Here is a 21,754-nt window from a genome sequence, read left to right as displayed (position 1 = left end):
AGCAGTCACCATAAATCTTGAAAATGAAGGTAAAATTCAAAAGAAGAATCCGGAAAAATCCTTTTGAAACACCTGCACCCAGCATCAGAAATTTTTTAACAAAATTGAGCAGTCTTATAGTTAATAGAGAAGTACTAAAGAAGCTCAGTGGTCTTGCAGTCCAATCATAAAGATGACTGTATGATTTGCCTAAAGCCTGCCATATAGCTGCTCCATGACAGAGTCAGGGATAGAAGGTCCAAGTCTTCTCACTGAAAACCTAAAGAGTAGTTTCTTCTAGTATTTTTCTGTTGTGTGTGTGTGTGTGTGTGTGTGTGTGAACCCCTTCACACTCTAATTAATAGCAAGGATGACAGAATTTACTTTGTTTTAAAGAAGCTTTGGATTCTTGAGTGCCTTTGGCATAGCTATCCTAAATTGGAAAAGAACAGAATACAAATAACACAGAGATGCATTTCTCATATTTTTAATGTATAAAATAGCCTGTTTGTTTTTCATCTCATCTTTTCACATTCTCCCTAATAAGCAGAAGTCACTAGATCATGTGTTCATTGGGTCTTGTGGTCATTAGTGCGAATCAGAAAGGTTGTACTCTAATTGCTTACACCCTGTGCAAAGCACTCCATTGACCAAGGTGCAAACCAGCTTCCTTAGCGACAGAGTGAATCTCTGGGTCAAAAGCCCTCACCACATTTTCTTTTCTGTAATTTTTAGATGTGTTGTTACCAACGTGGGAATCATTAGAACCTATTCTTTAAAATTACATATACTCGTTACAACCATTTTCAGAATGAAAAGTCAGGACTAAAGGATTTCTGCTTGATTTGTAAAATTATGTATTTGGAAACCTTATAGTGATACAAAAATTAAATCTCATTTAGCTATCTATTAGCAAGTCAAGGCCTTTTATGAAAGAAGAATAAAATTGGGTTATCCAACAAAACCTGAGGCATGTGATCACTGCACTATGCTTTATCAGTGTTACTAAAAGCCAGAGATAAATAATATGTACACATGTACTCAAGAATTTCCTAAAAATGAAGGTTAGTCATAGAATTGTGAGATCATGCAATGGTTGATGAAAAATAGAGGTGAAAATAATACACAGACTACAGAGATTGGATGGTCTCTTATGATCTCTCACAATCTTGTGCTATTCAACTGTTGCTAATATTAACAAAATAATAATGACAACTAATATCTACTGGCTCTAACTATATGCTTATTTATGCTATAGCATTAGATGAATCCACTGTCTTAATAGCTTTATGTCTATTAATTTAGTCCTCAAAATAAACCTATGACATACATCATAATAATAAAGAAGGTACTAATATTATACACATTTTATGATTTTACAGATGAGAAAATTGAGGCACAGAAAACTTATATAAGGTGTCCAAAGTCACACAATTTAATAAATGGCAAAGTGGGATGGACTGTGATACTTAGGCTCCAGAACCTGTTCTCTTAACTTCTATATAATCATCAAAATTTACTTAAATGTCAGCATGCATTTGACTATATATAATATAATGAAATGTAGGATTGGTAGGGAGGATTAATTAAAATATCTCTGGGATAGTGCATGTGGGTAACTAGGATGCATATACTTGCTCTCTGGCTAAGAGTTATTGGGCAAGGTACATGAGGAGGAAGTCCTTTTCTTTCCCCAATCTTTTATTTATTTTCAACTCTCTAGAATGACTGGGTCATTTGACAGCCGTGCATGCAAACACAGCATGAGAAGTTTAGGCAGTTACTCAAGCCTGTGGCACCATGTGGTTGGAACATACTGATGGCTGAGCTGTTCCACTGTGAGGCCAGGTGCTCTGCCGCCATGCAGGTGCAGGAAGACAGCAGGCTCTGGGTTCTTGGCTCCATGCTAATTGCCATTCTTGCCCCTCCTCTCAGTCTTCCTAATCCCTTCAGCTTCCAACACATGCTAGAATGGTATCATCATGGAGAGCAGGAGGAGGAGGCCAGTGAGATTAGTGATCAACTGTGAAATAGTGATGCTTCTTTTTTTCTTCCAGGAAAGAACTCTTGCACTTTTCTCTCCTCTTCCTCTTCTCACACCTAAGTTTCCACACAATAGAGTTTGGACACCGCTTAGTTATGTATTCCTTTCTTAGTGTAAGGCAGGTTGATTTTTCCCTCTGGTGATGTGCAAGATCCAAGTGAGCATAGACCTACCTCGTCAAAGATAATTTATCAGCAAAGTCATCATTTAGAATTGCCTGGAGTGCTACAGTAAAGCAAACCCATGGGGCAGGTCAGGTATATCTCTCACCCTTAGCCTTTAGGAATTGTATCCTTTTGTTCCTCAGGGAATGGACAGGGGGCTGTTGGGTTGCTCTTTATTCCTAGGGCTATCGTGTGCTATGGGGTCTATGTACCTTGTTTCTCTTATTTCTTATGACAGTTTTGCAAGATAGACATTATCCCCCGCATTTTACAGATATGGAAATAGGTTTTGAGAGGCAAGCTTAAAGAGCTAAAGAATAAAATGGGATTTGACTCCCAGCGGGGCGGATTCCAAAGTCAGCTTACTTTCTCAAGTGTCATTGCTATGGAAGTTACCTGACTTTTAACTGAGATAAGCGACTGAGCCTTTCAGTAGGGTTCTGGGCTTCAGTCTGATGCTTCTTCTGAGGAATCCTTGTCCTGAGATTATAGCACAGAAGTAATGATTTTGTGTTACTCTGTGGATAATCTGCCCTGCTGTCCAGTACAAGTACTAGTCTTGTGCTCCATGAAGGAAGAGGCCTATCCTAGGAAACATAAGATTGGTGCATTTCCTACAAGTTGTAATCTTACAGGTGGGAATGACCTAGTCAATTAAGGATATCTTTGTCTAGGCAATTGATTTCAATTGACAACAGATAGAAATAGGACTCTTGTTAATGAATTTGCTAACAGTTGCTTCCTGTTGACTCATATTGGTCTAAGTTCAGTCATTGACATTGTTGTCTGAATGCTCAACCTTCGGAGCAGTGTGTCAGAGGTACCGCTATAAGCACTATACCTGGGTGTTTCCCAACCTGGGATGGCTGTTGACTAGATACTTGCCCCGTGCTTATCAGTCCTCATATTCTCCCCAATGGAGAGCTCATTTAAATTCCATTGCTTCATTATCCCTTCTCTGTAAATAACGTCCAGATTGGCATCATCCCTGCTCCATTTCCACAAACATCCCCTTACCTACCAGCTATTTCTTTTTTTTTTATTTTTATTTATTTATGATAGAAGAGAGAGAGAGAGAGAGAGAGAGAGAGGGAGGCAGAGACACAGGCAGAGGGAGAAGCAGGCTCCATGCACCGGGAGCCCAACGTGGGATTCGATCCCAGGTCTCCAGGATCGCGCCTTGGCCCTGGGCCAAAGGCAGGTGCCAAACTGCTGCACCACCCAGGGATCCCCTACCAGCTATTTCTAATTGGACATGTCATGATCACTTCAAGCCCAGAATTTCCAAAACCACTAATTATCCCCCCTCAACGCAAGGTCTTTCTCCCAAGCAGTCCATCTGCTGATAACTCAATAATGCTGGTTATCTTCACTTGGGAATCCTTTCTGACCCTTATCTCTTCTTTATCCCTTACTTTTCTCCTTAAATTTCTGGGACCTGTGTCTTTATCCTGATCTGCATGGATACCGCTCTTCCCTGAGAGACCCCGATTCTTCTGCATCCATAGATTAGATTCTATCTTCAAATTCTGGGACTCATCTCATTTTTAGACAAAGGAAAATTAAAGAACACTCGGCTAATTGTTTTCTTCCTCGCAGGAGCAAGCATCATAGTTTTAATCATGCATTTAAAATTTTTCTAAATTAAATTTTTATCAGCCAAGTAATATGTGAATATTCTCCTTGTAATAATTAAAACATTACCATTAAAGCTGAGGTCCCAGCTGACCCTCTCTGCTTTGCCCCCAGTGAATTTGCAGTTTTTCTGTATCCTTCCAGATCTTCTCCTGAGCATTAACACACACATACATGTACCCAGTAGAAAATACTATTGTTTTTCTTTTTTCCAATACAAATGATCACATATAAAAGTATCATACTGAACATATTCTGTAACGTACTTTTTACTCATCTTTCACTTATTCAACAAATATTTATTGGGTAACTGCTAGGTGCCAGGCACTGTTCTGAATTAGGAATTCGCTGGACAACCAATAGAAAAAAAAATCAAAACCCTAAGTTCATGTAATTCACAAGGCAATCTATTCATTTGGTACAAATAGATACATCTCGTGCTTTTCAATGACTGCATGACTGCGTAGTATTCCACAGTATGGGGGGCATGTTAGAGATCATTTAGCCATTCCTGTACCAATGACATTTAGATTTTTTTCCAGTGTTTGGCTCTGACAGAACTACTGTGAGCACCCCCAAATGTGTCTCCTTGAGCATGTGTCTGTGTCTCTCTAGGCAAATGCCAAAGGTGGAATTGCTGAGCCAAGTGCCCTCCAAAAAAGATTGCCACACTCTAGCACTGCATACAAGAAGACTCACTTTTGTACATCCTTGCTAATGCTTGATATCATCCAAATTTTATGCTGTTTCCCCCATCTCATGAATGCAAAATGTTATCTCACTATTATTCAGTCAATCAACTTTTCACAAAATTCACATCTATACACGATTGTGGGTGAAATATGTATAGATTTAGTTAAATTACCACAATCTCTTACTTTTTACATCATTTTTACCTCTTCAAACATTGACGGGGACAGATATGAAGAGCAATGCAAGCAAAAAACGAACATGAAGTGGCCATATACAATAAATAAAGTAGGGGTCTTTAGTCTCCTTTATTTTCTTTGTGGACAGGTTTCATGACCTTAAAGCTCTTGTGAAACCCAGAGATTTGCTTCCCTAGTGGTCCTCTCTGATCTTCCTTGGTCCTCTGTGTCTGAATCTCAGCTCTGATAATCTGCCCTTGAAAGAATACTTGGGAAAGCCAGAGGGAGGTTGGTAAGGGGAAGAAACAGCACATACAAAGGTCACTGCAGGAAGCTAGTATGCTGGGCACAGGGGAGTTCCCATTCAGTATTGGGTGAGTCATGAGTTGCTCAAAACACCAAAATCTAAAGCAGGAGGTAGAGAGTAGTGGGAGTGAAGGTGGAGGAAAGGGAGGCAGGAGCCTGATCATGGAGAGCATATACGATGAACTAAGGATTTGGCCTTGACCTTATGGACAATGGGAACCCTTCCACATTAATTAGAACTCACCTATGAAACTGTTGTCTGTTTGGGGTGCCTGGGTGGTAGGTCAAGTGCCCTACTCTTGGTTTTGGCTCAGGCCATGATCTCAGGGTTCTGGGATTGAGCCCCACATCAGGCTCTGCGCTCAGTGTGGAGTCTGCTTGTCCTTCTCCTTCTGCTCCTCCCCCTGCTTGCTCTCCCTCTCTGGTATAAACAAATAAAATCTTTTAAGAACCCCCTGTCTGTTTTATAGGTCTTATTGGAAAAATAGAAAAAAGAAGGAAAAAAAAGTCACTCTTCAGAGAAATCTCTTCCTGGTATTAAGATCACTGAATTAGGGCTTCAGGGTGGTTTAATGAACACAGAACTGAAGCAAAGGGATGGGGTAGCTTTGAGGGTGTATACAACTATAAGAACCAGGCATTCCTCTGTTTAACAAGTATTTGTTGGTGCTTACTATGTGCCAGGTACTGTTTAATTTCTGAAGATAACTGCACACAAGCAAACATTTCTATTCTCATGGAATTTATATTCCACTGGGGGTAGAAGAGTAGGGGGAAGGTAGTAAACAGATAACCATGTACTATATGTCAGGTGGTAGGTGCTGAGAAAAGCTCAAATAAAGAGAAGACATTGGTCATGATTAGAAGGAAGAGCTAGAGTGAGCAATGCAGATGGGAGGGTGAGAATATTGGGGTAGAGTAAGTAACAAGTACAAATGTCCTGAGGCCAGGTGTGCTTAGGATATTCAGGGAACAGACATTTATGGGGCACCTGCCTATACGTCATTCTTGAGTGCTAGAATAGAAAAGTAAACAAAGGAGGCAAGATCACTGCTCTTATGAAGAACACCTTTTTTTTTTTTTTAAGTCTCTCTCTTAGAGGGTATATTACTTTCCTAGGACTGCCATAACAAAGTACACAGATTGGCCGGCTTAAGCAACAGACCTCTATTTTCTCACAGATCTGGAAACTAGAAGTCCAGGATCAAGGTGTCAGCAGGGTTGATTTCTTCTAAGGCTTCTCTCCTTGACTAAACATGCTATCTTCTCCAAGGGTCCTCACATTTTCCTCTGTGTGTCTCTGTTCTAATCTCCTCTTCTTTTTAAGGACACCCTGTCATATTGGATTAGGGGCCACTTCTATGGTCGCAGTTTACATCAATAAACTTTTTAAAAGCCCTATCTCAAATACAGTCACATTCTGAGGTACTGGGTTTAGAACTTCAGTATATGAATCTGGGGGGAGACACAGTTCAGCTTATAACAATTATGTTATTTCTAAGTTAAGAATAATTATTGGGCCATTTGTCCATGGTCTCTCTTACTCTTTTCTCTTTTAAGACTCAGTTTAATCCTCACCCCGGGTGCTTCCTCTTAGCCCTGCCTTGATTTGCTGCCCCAACCTGTCTGTGCCCATGAAATCTATGTACTCCATGTATTTTTGTATAAAACTCTGTTTATCCTTCTCCCCCACCAGTCCGTGAACTTCTTGCTGTGGTGAGGAGTAGGTCTTGGGTGTTTTTAATCCTTACTAGCATTTTTTCTTACATCAAAATTACTCCCTTTAGATCTTTGCTAAAGGACCGAATATATTATCTGAATCCATATCAGAGTCATCTCCCGAGGCTGGGAGGACCATATCATACTGGCCCTCCATGGAAAGCCCAGAGTGTATGGGAAAAGCTGACAGAAAAATGTCAGAAAGAAGAGGCTTTTTTGGTGATGGGTCTCTGGCCTTCTCTTCCAACATGAGGAGATAACTGGCCTTTCAAACTACTCTTCTTATACCTGGACAGAGAAACTAATTCCAGGAAGATGGGTGTGGGAGGGCCTTGGCTCCGAGCAAGATATCAACTACAAAGGCCTGGATGTGTAGCCTTACTCCCCCATTTCCCCACTGATGGGGAAGTGTGACTTTGGACTGGAAGGCCAGATATGGCTGCTGGTGAACATGGGTCATAACTTCTCTCCTCTGGTCACAGAAGGTCCCTAACTATTTCTTCTCCAGGAAGTGGCTACTTTATACCATGGTGAGAACTCAAAGGACCCTTGGTCCTTCAAATAGTTGATTGTCATTTTAATGGTTTTCCTGGCTGTGCTTGTCTATATTTAGGGGCATGGGTGGAAGTTTTACTTGAGAGAGAGAGGGAGAGAGAGAGAGAGAGAGAGAGATTGAAATAGAATAGCTCCAACAGATGACTGGCTCACCTCTAAGAAATAATCAGGGTGTGAGGCCTGTGTGTATTTGACTTGTTTTAAGATGAGGCCATCTCTTGCAGCAATGATTTACATTTCTCTGGCTTACTCTAGAGGGTCTGGGAGGTTGTTTTATTCCAGTGAACAATTTAGTAATTGGAAGTGTTCAGGGTGAGAGGAACCAGTGACTAGAGGAAGGGATTAGCTATTGAGGGATACCTAGGAATGGGGACAAAGAAGGGGTGGAAAAGCTATTAAAAATATCACAGAGGAGGGTGTTTTATAGAATAAGGCCTCACTTTTGATGATTTCACAGTAAAGTTAAATGGCCATTATAAATCATCTAGCTGTCAGCTGTAAGATGCTTGAGCTTGAATGGGTCTTTTCTTGTGTGTAAATACGTTGGTAGGTGTTGATGTCTGCCTATGTCTTTATTACTCTATAGGCAGTCCCTAGTGATGAATGAATTATGCTCCCCAAATTGGGTCTTAAGTTGTTTGGTAAACTTCATACGCTCAGTTTTCTCCACCAAAGGGCATGCCCTACTACTTGAAATGTGCACAGTAGAGGCAGATTTCCTGATTTTAAACCTTGCTTCCATCACTTAGGGCTTGTGGCTCTTGGCATGAATCGTTTTGTCTAAATGTCAGCTTCCTCATGGATAAAATGGGAATAATCATAGCAATTCTTGCCTTGTGACATTATTGTGGGAATAAGAGGATCCAAGAGAAGTGTTTCCTGCCTGGCACTTTTAGGACAGCCCCTTTGGGCCAATCACTGCATCCTTCTGCCCCTATTTTGTTAACTCTCTATTTGAATGGCCACTGCAATGGGACCTTTCCATTCAGAGGAGTCATTTCCAGAATGCATCTTTTCCAGGAGACAAGACCCAAGAGAATCTTGCTATGGGTTATAAAACAGTAAACACCCAGGTGGTCTTTCAATTTATCAGAAATAGTTAACTTTGTCCCTGATAAAGTTCCCATGAGGATGTTCATGACCTTGTACCGACCAGGCATGGGCCTTGAACATAACAAGTTCTGAACAGTTGTGCAGCAGCCAATGATGTTATGAGGCACGGTATACTGTAACTCTCAACACAGGATGTCCATTTAAGGCTTTGCCCCACCTCTTTCCAGAAATCCCAATGACATCATAAAGGAGTGTTAACTTATCTCAGGACCAGACCCATGAGGAAGAAAGCTAGGTACACAGACCAAGCTGCAAAGTGCATTCACTCAGTGGAAAACATTTCTTAACTGTAGAAAACTAGACGCTTAGCTCGAAGGAAAGTCTAGAATTCATGGCAGGGGGTGTTTCTTCTCTTCTAACCATTTTTTCCAATCTCTCATACCCAAGCACTTTTCTTTTCTCCCCTGGCCCTGGCCCTGCCCCCGCCTCTTTCCCCTCTACAGAAACAGGCTAACAATGACTATGGAACTATTGAGCTTTGTTGTTCAAATTCATTTTCAGGAATTATTGACTCAGTAGAACTTAATGACACTTCAGAGTTGAGGCCCTTTGTGTAAATCTTTCATCCTTTGCAGATTAACAGCCAGATTGGATCTGAAAGGGCTCCAATGTCCAAATGCTAAAATCTATACCAGACTTTCAGCTGAAAGAAAGTTACTGTTCCTGCATATAGCTTGATTAAAAAAAAAAAAAAACTGGAACAGAAACAATAACAAAATTCAATTGAAATCCCTTCCCTTTCTTAAAAAAATTTTTTTAAGTCAACAGACTGACCAACTGGCTGAAAATCAGGAACACAAACTCATAGCTCTTTCTCAAGTGTTCTTTGTTCCTGGCCTGTAAAATCTGATTTCGAACAGCATCAAATTAATTATGTGTATATAACACATTTTATTTTAACTGTAATCCATGAAAAATAGGGAAAAGTGCATTCCTAGGTCCTATACAAAAAGCCATCCCTCTATTGCTAGATCGTGAAGTGCATTTTTTAATTTGCACCTTTTAGCAGAGAACCCTCCACCCCTCCCAAAAAGGGGGTACAAGGTGCTGAGTTTGTCTGTCTTGAGCCAGCTTCTAGCAAAAGCAGGAGATCACTAACTCGGAGCCTGACTCCCCTGGGATTAGAAGGTATTGGGACGCGGAGGAAGTGGCACCAACCTACTGTGGGAGCTCATCCCTCTTTGGAAGGAGCCCAGATGCACAGCCCGGGACGTGCACAGCTTGGCCTGGCACCGTTATCACTCTAGCAAGGCATCTGCCCATTTCTTTCTTTCTTTCTTTTTTTTTCTTTATAAAGGTATCTATTTCTTTTTTTTAAAAGATTTATTTATTTATTTATTCATGATATACATAGAGAGAGAAAGAGAGAGGCAGAGACACAGGCAGAGGGAGAAGCAGGCTCCATGAAGGGAGCCCGATGCGGGACTCCATCCTGGGACTCCAGGATCGGGCCCTGGGCCAAAGGCAGGCACCAAACCGCTGAGCCACCCAGGGATCCCCCCCCATCTGCCCATTTCTAATCCTTCGATGCTGAAGAGACAATTCCAGCATCCCACATATGATGGACCAGCTGAGTGGATCCCAATTTTTTTTAATAATAAATTTATTTTTTATTGGTGTTCAATTTACCAACATACAGAATAATATCCAATGCTCATCCCGTTAAGTGCCCCCCTCAGTCACACATTCACCCCCAACCCCCGCCCTCCTCCCCTTCCATCATACCTAGTTCGTTTCCCAGAGTTAGCAGTCTTTACGTTCTGTCTCCCTTTCTGATATTTCCCACACATTTCTTCTCCCTTCCCTTATATTCCCTTTCACTATTATTTATATTCCCCAAATGAATGAGAACATACAATGTTTGTCCTTCTCCGACTGACTTACTTCACTCAGCATAATACCTTCCAGTTCCATCCACGTTGAAGCAAATGGTGGGTATTTGTCGTTTCTAATATCTGAGTAATATTCCATTGTATACATAAAACACGTCTTCTTTATCCATTCATCTTTCGATGGACACCGAGGCTCCTTCCTACAGTTTGGCTATCGTGGACATTGCTGCTATAAACATCGGGGTGCAGGTGTCCTGGCGTTTCGTTGTATCTGATTCTTTGGGGTAAATCCCCAACAGTGCAATTGCTGGGTCGTAGGGCAGGTCTATTTTTAACTCTGAGGAACCTCCACACAGTTTTCCAGAGTGGCTGCACCAGGTCACATTCTTACCAACAGCGCAGGAGGGTTCCCTTTTCTCCGCATCCTCTCCAACATTTGTGGTTTCCTGCCTTGTTAATTTTCCCCATTCTCACTGGTGTGAGGTGGTATCTCATTGTGGTTTTGATTTCCCTGATGGCAAGTGATGCGGAGCATTTTCTCATGTGCATGTTGGCTATGTCTATGTCTTCCTCTGTGAGATTTCTGTTCATGTCTTTTGCCCATTTCATGATTGGATTGTTTGTTTCTCTGGTGTTGAGTTTAATAAGTTCTTTATAGATCTTGGAAACTAGCCCTTTATCTGATACATCATTTGCAAATATCTTCTCCCATTCTGTAGGTTGTCTTTTAGTTTTGTTGACTGTATCCTTTGTTGTGCAAAAGCTTCTTATCTTGATAAAGTCCCAATAGTTCATTTTTGCTTTTGTTTCTTTTGCCTTCATGGATGTATCTTGTAAGAAGTTACTGTGGCTGAGTTCAAAAAGGGTGTTGCCTGTGTTCTCCCCTAGGATTTTGATGGAATCTTGTCTCACATTTAGATCTTTCATCCATTTTGAGTTTATCTTTGTGTATGGTGCAAGATTGTGGTCTAGTTTCATTCTTCTGCATGTGGATGTCCAATTTTCCCAGCACCATTTATTGAAGAGACTGTCTTTCTTCCAATGGATAGTCTTTCCTCCCTTATCGAATATTAGTTGACCATAAAGTTCAGGGTCCACTTCTGGGTTCTCTATTCTGTTCCATTGATCTATGTGTCTGTTTTTGTGCCAGTACCACACTGTCTTGATGACCACAGCTTTGTAGTACAACCTGAAATCTGGCTTTGTGATGCCACCAGCTATGGTTTTCTTTTTTAAAATTCCCCTGGCTATTCGGGGTCTTTTCTGATTCCACACAAATCTTAAAATAATTTGTTCTAACTCTCTGAAGAAAGTCCATGGTATTTTGAGAGGGATTGCATTAAACGTGTAAATTGCCCTGGGTAACATTGACATTTTCACAATATTAATTCTGCCAATCCATGAGCATAGAATATTTTTCCATCTCTTTGTGTCTTCCTCAATTTCTTTCAGAAGTGTTCTATAGTTTTTAGGGTATAGATACTTTACCTCTTTGGTTAGGTTTATTCCTAGGTATCTTATGCTTTTGGGTGCAATTGTAAATGGGATTGACTCCTTCATTTCTCTTTCTTCAGTCTCATTGTTAGTGTATAGAAATGCCACTGACTTCTGGGCATTGGTTTTGTATCCTGCCATGCTACTAAATTGCTGTATGAGTTCTAGCAATCTTGAGGTGGAGGCTTTTGGGTTTTCTATGTAGAGTATCATGTCATCGGCGAAGAGGGAGAGTTTGACTTCTTCTTTGCCAATTTGAATGCCTTTAATGTCTTTTTGTTGTCTGATGGCTGAGGCTAGGACTTCCAGTACTATGTTGAATAGCAGTGGTGAGAGTGGACATCCCTGTCTTGTTCCTGATCTTAGGGGAAAGGCTCCCAGTGCTTCCCCATTGAGAATGATATTTGCTGTGGGCTTTTCGTAGATGGCTTTTAAGATGTTGAGGAATGTTCCCTCTATCCCTACACTCTGAAGAGTTTTGATCAGGATTGGATGCTGTATTTTGTCCAATGCTGTCTCTGCATCTAATGAGAGGATCATATGGTTCTTGGTTTTTCTCTTGCTGATATGATGAATCACATTGATTGTTTCACGAGTGTTGAACCAGCCTTGTGTCCCGGAGATAAATCCTACTTGGTCATGGTGAATAATTTTCTTAATGTACTGTTGGATCCTATTGGCTAGTATCTTGTTGAGAATTATTGCATCCATGTTCATCAGGGATATTGGTCTGTAATTCTCCTTTTTGGTGGGGTCTTTGTCTGGTTTTGGAATTAAGGCGATGCTGGCCCCAAAGAACGAATTTGGAAGTACTCCATCTCTTTCTATCTTTCCAAACAGCTTTAGTAGAATAGGTATGGTTTCTTCTTTAAACGTTTGATAGAATTCCCCTGGGAAGCCACCTGGCCCTGGACTTTTGTGTCTTGGGAGGTTGTTGATGGCTGCTTCAATTTCCTCCCTGGTTATTGGCCTGTTCAGGTTTTCAATTTCTTCCTGTTTCAGTTTTGGTAGTTTGTGGCTTTCCAGGAATGCGTCCATTTCTTCTAGATTGCCTAATTTATTGGCGTATAGCTGTTCATAATATGTTTTTAAAATCGTTTGTATTTCCTTGGTGTTGGTAGTGATCTCTCCTTTCTCATTCATGATTGTATTAACTTGAGTCTTCTTCTCTCTCTTCTTTTTAATAAGGCTGGCTAATGGTTTATCTATCTTATTAATTCCTTCAAAGAACCAACTCCTGGTTCTGTTGACCTGTTCCACAGTTCTTCTGGTCTCAATTGCGTTGAGTTCTGCTCGAATCTTTATTAACTCTCTTCTTCTGCTGGGTGTAGGATCTATTAGCTGTTTTTTCTCTAGCTCCTTTAGGTGTAAGGTTAGCTTTTGTATTTGAGTTCTTTCCAGTTTTTGAATGGATGCTTGTATTGCGATGTATTTCCCTCTTAGGACTGCTTTTGCTGCATCCCAAAGATTTTGAATGGTTGTATCTTCATTCTCATAGTTTCCATGAATCTTTTTAATTCTTCCTTAATTTCCTGGTTGACCCTTTCATCTTTTAGCAGGATGGTCCTTAACTTCCATGTGTTTGAGGTCCTTCCAAACTTCTTGTTGTGATTTAGTTCTAATTTCAAGGCATTATGGTCTGAGAATATGAGGGGACGATCCCAATCATTTGGTATCGGTTCAGACCCGATTTGTGACCCAGTATGTGGTCTATTCTGGAGAAAGTTCCTTGTGCACTTGAGAAGAATGTGTATTCAGTTGAGTTTGGATGTAAAGTTCTGTAGATATCTGTGAAATCCATCTGGTCCAGTGTGTCATTTAAAGCTCTTGTTTCTTTGGAGATGTTGTGCTTAGAAGACCTATCAAGTACAGAAAGAGCTAGATTGAAGTCACCAAGTATAAGTGTATTATTATCTAAGTATTTCTTCACTTTGGTTATTAATTGATTGATATATTTGGCAGCTCCCACATTCGGGGCATATATATTGAGGATTGTTAAGTCCTCTTGTTGGATAGATCCTTTAAGTATGAGATAGTGTCCCTCTTCATCTCTCACTACAGTCTTTGGGGTAAATTTTAGTTTATCTGATATGAGGATGGCTACCCCTGCTTTCTTTTGAGGACCATTTGAATGGTAAATGGTTCTCCAACCTTTTATTTTCAGGCTGTAGGTGTCCTTCTGTCTAAAATGAGTCTCTTGTAGACAGCAAATAGATGGGTCCTGCTTTTATATCCAGTCTGAAACCCTGCGCCTTTTGATGGGGTCATTAAGCCTGTTCACGTTCAGAGTTACTATTGAAAGGTATGAGTGTAGTGTCATCATGATATTTATTCAGTCCTTGTTTTTGTGGATTGTTCCACTGAACTTCTTCCTAAAGGGGAATTTTAAGAGTTCCCCTTAAAATTTCTTGCAGAGCTGGTTTGGAGGTCACATATTCTTTCAGTTCCTGCCTGTCTTGGAAGCTCTTTATCTCTCCTTCCATTTTGAATGAGAGCCTTGCTGGATAAAGTATTCTTGGTTGCATGTTCTCATTTAGGACCCTGAATATATCCTGCCAGCCCTTTCTGGCCTGCCAGGTCTCTGTGGAGAGGTCTGCTGTTACCCTAATACTCCTCCCATAAAAGTCAGGGATTTCTTGTCTCTTGCTGCTTTAAGGATCTTCTCTTTATCTTTGGAATTTGCAAGCTTCACTATTAAATGTTGAGGTGTTGAATGGTTTTTATTGATTTTAGGGGGGGATCTCCCTATTTCCTGGATCTGAATGCCTGTTTCCCTTCCCAGATTAGGAGAGTTTTCAGCTATGATTTGTTCAAATACATATTCTGGCCCTCTGTCCCTTTCGGCGCCCTTGGGAACCCCAATTAAACGTAGGTTTTTCTTCCTCAGGCTGTCGTTTATTTCCCTTAATCTATCTTCATGGTCTTTTAATTGTTTGTCTCTTTTTTCCTCAGTTTCCCTCTTTGCCATCAACTTGTCTTCTATGTCACTCACTCGTTCTTCCACCTCGTTAACCCTCGTCATTAGGACTTCTAGTTTGGATTGCATCTCATTCAATTGATTTTTAATTTCTGCCTGATTGGATCTAAATTCTGCAGTCATGAAGTCTCTTGAGTCCTTTATGCTTTTTTCTAGAGCCACCAGTAGCTGTATAATAGTGTTTCTGAATTGGCTTTCTGACATTGAATTGTAATCCAGATTTTGTAACTCTGTGGGAGAGAGGACTGTTTCTGATTCTTTCTTTTGAGGTGAGGTTTTCCTTCTAGTCATTTTGCTCAGTGCAGAGTGGCCAAAAACAAGTTGTATTGGGAAAAGGAGACAAAGAGAGGAGAGAAAGAAGGAAAGAAAAGAGAAAAAGAAAAAAAAAAGGAAAAAAAGAGAAGAAAAAGGGAAAGAAAAAGAAAGAAATGAAAAAAAGGGGGTGGGGGAAGCAAACAAATCAAAAAGAAAAAAAAAAAACCACGGGGGAGTATCTTCTGATTCTGTATTAAGTCCCTTGACTTCCTCTGGAACTTGTCCGTCTAGCTGGTCTTCTGGGGGAGGGGCCTGTTGTGCTGATTTTCAAGTGTTAGCACTTGGGGGAGCTGCTCTGCCCCCTGCCTGGTGCAGGGCTCAGTGGGGGTTGTTTACCCCGTGAGGCCCCTGGAGGAACAACCCCAGTGGCGCAGGCCAGCTCTGGAGCCCTGGAGTTAGCTCCTGCAGTAACCACAGAGCTCTCCGTCTGCAGGGCCTGGAGGCTCCAGGGCGGGGCCGCTGATCTGCTCAGCTCGGGGCAGGAGCGTCCTTGCTGTCCTGGGCCCTCCCGGCCTCTGCCTGTCCCGGGGGGAGGCCCTGATCCTGGGCTGTGTCCCGGTGCCCAGTGCTCCGGGGCCTGCGCTGTTGGATTCGCGCTCCTGGTGGCGCAGCCCCCTCCGCGGAGCCTCTTCCTCTGCCCGAGCCCCTCCGAGCTGCTCCCGGGGCCGCGCAGCCCCCTCCGCGGAGCCGCCGTCCGAGCCCCTCCGAGCTGCTCCCGCCCCGCAGCCCCCTCCTCGGAGCCGCCCCCAAGCCCCCCCCAGCTGCTCCGGGTCCCGCAGTGCGCTGCTTGCAGCCCTTAGGGAGCTCGGCGCACTCTCCGGAGCGCAGGTCCCTGTTACTGTCCCAGGGAGCCCGAGGGCATCCCCGCCTCCTGGGTCCTGCTCCAACTCCCTGCGAGCCCCTTTCCGCCCGGGAAGGTTGGTGCAGCTCCTGCGTCTCCGGGACGGGGCTCTCCTGTCCTGGGGACACTCGCCCCGGCCTCAGCCCGGCTCCTCGCGGGGCCCCTCCCCCTTGGAGGCCTTTTGTGTCTTTATTTCTTTTTCCCCGGTCTTCCTACCTTGATAGAAGCGCGAACTCTTCTCCCTGTAGCATTCCAGCTGGTCTCAGTTTAAATCTCAGGCCGAATTCGTAGATTTTCAGGTTGATTTGAAGGTTTTCTAGGTAATTTGGTGGGAACAGGTGACCTGGGGACCCTACTCTTCCGCCTTCTTGCCCCTCCCCTGAGTGGATCCCAATTTATCAGGAAAACTATAAATTGCGGAACACCAGGCTGCGACTAAAGTGATAAACCCTGTGATCTCTGTACCATACATTTTGGGCTGTTACTTAAGGTCTCCAAGGAGATGGGCGCCATAAAACCCATTTCTCAGGGTCTCTCAGGACTCGGTGAGCTGCGGAGCGCGCTGCGGCGGCGCGTGGGGACCCCACAGCCCGAGCACCACACGCGGGGCAGCAGCGCCTCCGCCGTTCCGGGGGGAGGGGGGGGGGACGCGCTACCCCTTCCACCGGCAGCCGGAGTTTTGTTTCCTTTGTACACATCACAAAGGATGCTTTTTTCTTTTCGAATCCTCTCACTACTCTGCACCCGCTCCCTAAAAGTAGCTCTTGAGCTGGAAGGAGAGGGAATGGGGCCTCTATTCATCTGCAGACCGCCTCAGGGCCTCGGCCCCTGTCAAGGCAAAGATAAGGTGCACGGAGGACGTCGTGCAAAATTCTGGGAAAACCCGCGAGCTGGAGGCCCCGTAGACCTAGGAGTCAGTTTCACAAAGTAGCGTCCACGTGGCCGCAGGCAGGTTAATTAACTGCTTGGAGGCTTGGTTGCCTCACCGGCGTGTCTGCGTGTTTGTTTTTAAAGGAATGACAATGGCTCTCCGAGGACTAAATGAGGTAAAGGAGCTGTCCCAGGGCCTGCTGCTCGGCTGCCACTGGAGGAATGGTAGCCCTTTCCACCTAATTAGTTGGTGGCAATGAACAGAATATAAGACACCAATCTGCTACTTTTATAGAAGAGTTGAACATATTGGAAACAGGATCATGGTACATTATTTCTGCCTATTTGCTGAGGGGAGAAATCTTTAGTGCAATTTCGAGGGTGCTGCTAGAGACAATCCCCTGTGCTAGCTTGCTCTGGCTGCCCTGACCAGCTACCACAGGTAGGTGGTTTACACAACAGAAATGTACTTTCTCACAGTTCTGGAGGCTGCAAGTCCGACATCAAGGAGTTGGCAGGTTTGGTTTCTTCTGAGGTCGCTCTCCTCGGCTTGGGCATGGCCACCTTCTCCCTCCGGGTTCAGATGGTCTTCCCTCTGTGCATGTCTGTGTCCTAATTTCCTCTTCTTAAAAGGACACCAGTTATATTGGATTAGACCTACCCCACTGACCCCATTCTAACCTGATTATCTCTTTAAAGACACTGTCTCCAAACTGCATTCTGAGGTACTAGTGATTCAACATGTGAGTGTTGAGGGTGATGAAATTCAGCTTATGATCACCCCCTACCTTGCCACTCCTGTGTCAGCAGTGGAAGGGGGATGGGGAGGGCCTTGTTCCACTTCAGGGGGTGCATTATGTGGGTCCAGATGCCATTATGTGCTCATTACCATCTGTTAACGTGTGGAGTGAATTTGGAAACTCCTTCATTACATTGTTTAGCACATAAAACAAATCTAGAGGATGTAGATGTTTCATAGTTATCTTAAAACATAGTTATCTTAAGATGCCCTCTGCTTAATTGGCTACCCAGTGAAGAACTTAAGAAAAAACGTCAAGCCTTCCCAGTAATGGATTAGTAATCTGATGACTGAAATCCTTTAGGTTGCTGAGAAGTTATTTCCCAGTTAATAGAGCTGGTGTTATCTGGAGCACCGTCAAGGTTGGTTTGGCCCATGATGGATAACGGCTGGATCACAGAGTTGGACAGCTGTGCGGTGAAGAGGCTGCACAGCACTATGAGGACTTGTTCCTCTGCTCTAGGGATTAAGGCTTGTAAACCCAGAGTGGCTTCTTATCTCGGTGTGGCCAGTGTAGCAAGCCAGGCAGGGAGGAGCCCAGCAGTCAGGCCCCAGGGCTGGCTCCTTAGAGGTGTATTAGTTTCCTATCGCTGCTGTAACAAATCATTACAAGCATAGTGGCTTCAAACAGCACGTATGGGTTGTCTTCTGTTTCTGGAGGTCAGAAGCCCTGGGTCTGTCTCATGGGGCTGAAGTCAGGCGGTGGGCAGGCTGGTTCCTTCCGGAGGCTCCAGGGGAGAGCGTCTGTTTCCTTGCCTTTCCTAGCTTCTGTAGGCTACCTGTGTTCCTTGCCTACGGTCTCCTTCCTCCATCTTCAAAGCCAGCGTAAGCGCATCTTCAAGTCTCTTTCTGATTCTGTCACCTTGCTTCCTTTGTTACATCTTCTCTGTCACTCTGAACTTCTTGCTTTCCTCTTTCATTTTTAGGCAGCCTTGTGATTCCGTTGGCCTCACCTGGATAGTCGAGGATAATCTTTACATTTTAAGATCCTTAACTTAATTGATCAGCAGAATCCTTTTTGCCAGGTAAGGTAACATATTCTTAGGTTTGGGGGATTGGACATCTTTCAAGATGACATCATTCTGCCTCTTGCAGAGAAGAGGCCTGGCAGGTGGGCCCTAGAGCCAGGAGACAGCCAGGAGGTTGTCAGCAGCTTCGAATTCCAAGCAAAGAGTTCTTACCATGGCTTAGGGTGGGGGAGATGGGTGAGCATTTATATGTCGGGTGGAGATTAGAGGGAGCCTGTGTGTGTGTGTGTGTGTGTGTGAGTTGTACAAATAAAGGGCTCAGGAGGCCCACAAACTGCCATTCATTCATTCATTCATTCATTCATTCCTATGAAAGTGTTCCTCTCTTCAGATTCTGAAAGCTATCTTCACTTCTACTAGGTTAAGACCTGTGCTTCAGTGTCCAAATAGACAGGAAGAGCCACCAGACTCAGTACTGCCTGGAGCAGCTCTCTCAGGGCAAGCCACTCTCTCTGCTCATCACCACAAGTTCTTTCTTTCTTTTCCCTTCCTATTCCTCCTCATTCTCCCCCTATTCTTCTTCCCCTCCTCATCCTCCTCCTTCTTTTTCTTCTTTGTCCTCTTCTTCCTTTTTTCCTGGCTACTTTGTATTGAGTACTTACCATGAGTAGCTCAAAGACTACACGCTTTTTTCTGTTACTTATCTTGTAATCCTTACTGCATTTGTGGGCACAAGGCCTCCTGCAGTAGCAAATAAACCACAGACTTGCAGTGGTTCAACACCAAAGAGGCTTAAGTCTTGTCCACACAGCCAGCCCTCCAATGCCAGAGCTCTGATCCCAGGACAGCGTTCCTTTATGCAAGGGCTGGCCGCCAAGGCCTTGTCCATGGTGCTGATCCACATTCTCTAGGATCTCAAGATCATCTGCACCCAGTAGGCAGTTGGGGAAAAGTAAGTAGAGAAGTTTTTCTTGCCCCTTAAAAAAATCCTGGCCATGAGAGGCATGTGTCATTTCTGCTCACATTCCATTGTCCAAAACATGAAATACTTGACCACAAGGGGAAGTGCAGCGCCTAGCCGGACAGTTTCCTCTCAGTAACAACTCATACTCTACAAAGTTTTGGGGGAGTGAGAGTTTTTGGTGGACAGCTGCCATCTCTTCCATCCCCTGGATAACCCTATTTGATAAGATTATCACTCTTTATTGATGAACAAACCTAGACATAGAAATCTCTAATAACGTAACCCTCTTGAGTGGTTGGTTGAGTGGCAAAATGGGAATTCCTGTACATGCCTGTTGGAATTTATGATTGTCTTTGTGACCGGTGTCTCACCGCAGGACTTGTCCTGATGCAGTGCTTATCAGCCTCCTCTTCACTTACTGGTCTTTGAAGGGGTCCACCCCCCCTCTCCCTCCAAGCCATAGAGTATTTTGTCTGCATGGTCTATTTCCAGAGGCAGCCTAGAATCAGCCCCTTGTTGTTCTCCTTTCCTGCCATCTGCCTTCTTGCCAGGCCCCTCCGGCTGTCCCCAAGTCCCATGATCCAGATAGTTTCTAATTCCCCATCTCCCTCAGTCACACATGGATTCGTCATAGTTCATGTTCTCAAACCTGTTCCAAAGAGGTTGCTCGATATGTAGCCCCAAACATTAACCATCTTTAATTCCTCCCTCTCAGCCATCTATCCATTTATCCACCCCTGGCCTTTACCCTGTGCCTACCCTGTGTTAGGAGCTGTGTGGTCTACTTGGTAGGGCTATGACTCAGGACTTGGCCTAAGGAGCTCATGTGACCTATTTCAGAAACAATAATTTGTTTCAGTATTTCTTCTCCTCTCTGTTTCTACTGTCAAATTTTCCAGCTCATGACCTTACTCCTTTTTACTTAGAGCACTCAGGAACTTCTTCACTGCCTCCTGCCTTGTCTTTAGTTTAAATGCTTCCACACATTGTTGCCAGGTTAATTCTTACAAAGCAGATTCTTGAGTATAGTAATTTATAGTTCCCTATTGACTAAAATAAGGTCTCAACTCTCTAGCATAATATACAAAACCTCCCATGATCTTACTGACCCCTCTTGATCTTTCTAATTTTATATCCCATTTCCCACTTTTTTGCATCCTATCCTGAACAGAATTTCTTATGATTCTCTTCATATTCTACTTCTTTAATCCTAACTTGCATACATATCCTCTATATACTGTTTTGTTCTTACATTAAAGTCTGATTTTGTGTGGCCTCTCCTATGAATGGGTCTATTCATGCTCAATAAGTATGTGTTAATGAATGACTAGGTCCTAGCTTGGTTTCTTTAGCACATCTAAATCCCAAACATAATACATTGTACATTTGTCATGGCAAATGTACAATGTCATATCATGGCAATAAATTAATTGTAACACTGTAATATATTTGTTTATGTATGTATTTATCACTCCTACAAGATGGTACTCAGGGCCATATAAAATTTACCTTTATCTACTATATGTAAAACCATCCACCATGTGAGCACAATGCTCTGTACATAGTAGATTCTATTTTTTTTTTCATAGTAGATTCTCTAAAAGTGTGTGTGTTGGGGGACCTGGGTGGCTCAGTTGGTTAAGGGTCCAATGCTTAATTTCAGCACAGATCATGATCTCAAGATTATAAGATTGAGCCCTATGTCAGGCTCTGTGCTCAGCATGGATACTGCTTAGGATTCTCTCTCTCTTGCTGTCTGCCTCTCTCTCTGCTCTCTCTCTCTCTCTCTCAATCTAAAGCCTACAGCACCCGGGATTCCCAGGTGGTCTCCCATCCAAGTACTAACCAGGCCCGACCCTGCTTAGCTTTAGGAGATCAGACAAGATCTGGTGCATTCAGGGTGGTATGGCCGTAGACTCTCTCAATCTAAAAAAAAAAAGATGTGTGTGTGTGTGTGTGTGTGTGTGTGTGTGTGTGTTGGATGGTAAGACCCTGCTAGAATGTTTTCAGGTTATAGGTAGACTCTGTTTAAGGCATCTAGCACAACCCTCAGCACATACGTGGCTGTCATCTGGAAACATCATGCTAAGGTGTTAATGGCTGATAACTGTGCCAGGCCATTTCTATAGGGGTATTTAACGAGGAATCTAAAGAGATGAGTCTACGTTTAGGGCTCCTGGACCAAGTGGGAGGCATGCTTGGGGACAGGGCTCCTCTAATCATTCCATATGGGCAATGGAACCCTCAGCCTTCACACGTGAAGCAATCCATGCTTGCTGAAGTTAACTGTGTAGAGCGAGATGCCCTGCT

At 43.3% G+C, this 21,754-nt stretch overlaps 1 non-coding gene across 1 annotated transcript; it reads right to left on the bottom strand.

Moving 5' to 3' along the window:
• Window positions 1–21,241: 21,241 nt before the first annotated feature.
• On the bottom strand, window positions 21,242–21,361 carry LOC112654895 (5S ribosomal RNA). Its single transcript, XR_003133450.1, has one exon. It is a non-coding gene; the product is annotated as a 5S ribosomal RNA (ribosomal RNA).
• Window positions 21,362–21,754: the final 393 nt, after the last annotated feature.

This window comes from Canis lupus, chromosome 15, assembly GCF_003254725.2.
Source record: "Canis lupus dingo isolate Sandy chromosome 15, ASM325472v2, whole genome shotgun sequence".
Taxonomy (NCBI): domain Eukaryota; kingdom Metazoa; phylum Chordata; class Mammalia; order Carnivora; family Canidae; genus Canis; species Canis lupus.
Note: the sequence above shows the minus strand (reverse complement) of the source record. Positions and strands in the feature narration are given on the sequence as shown.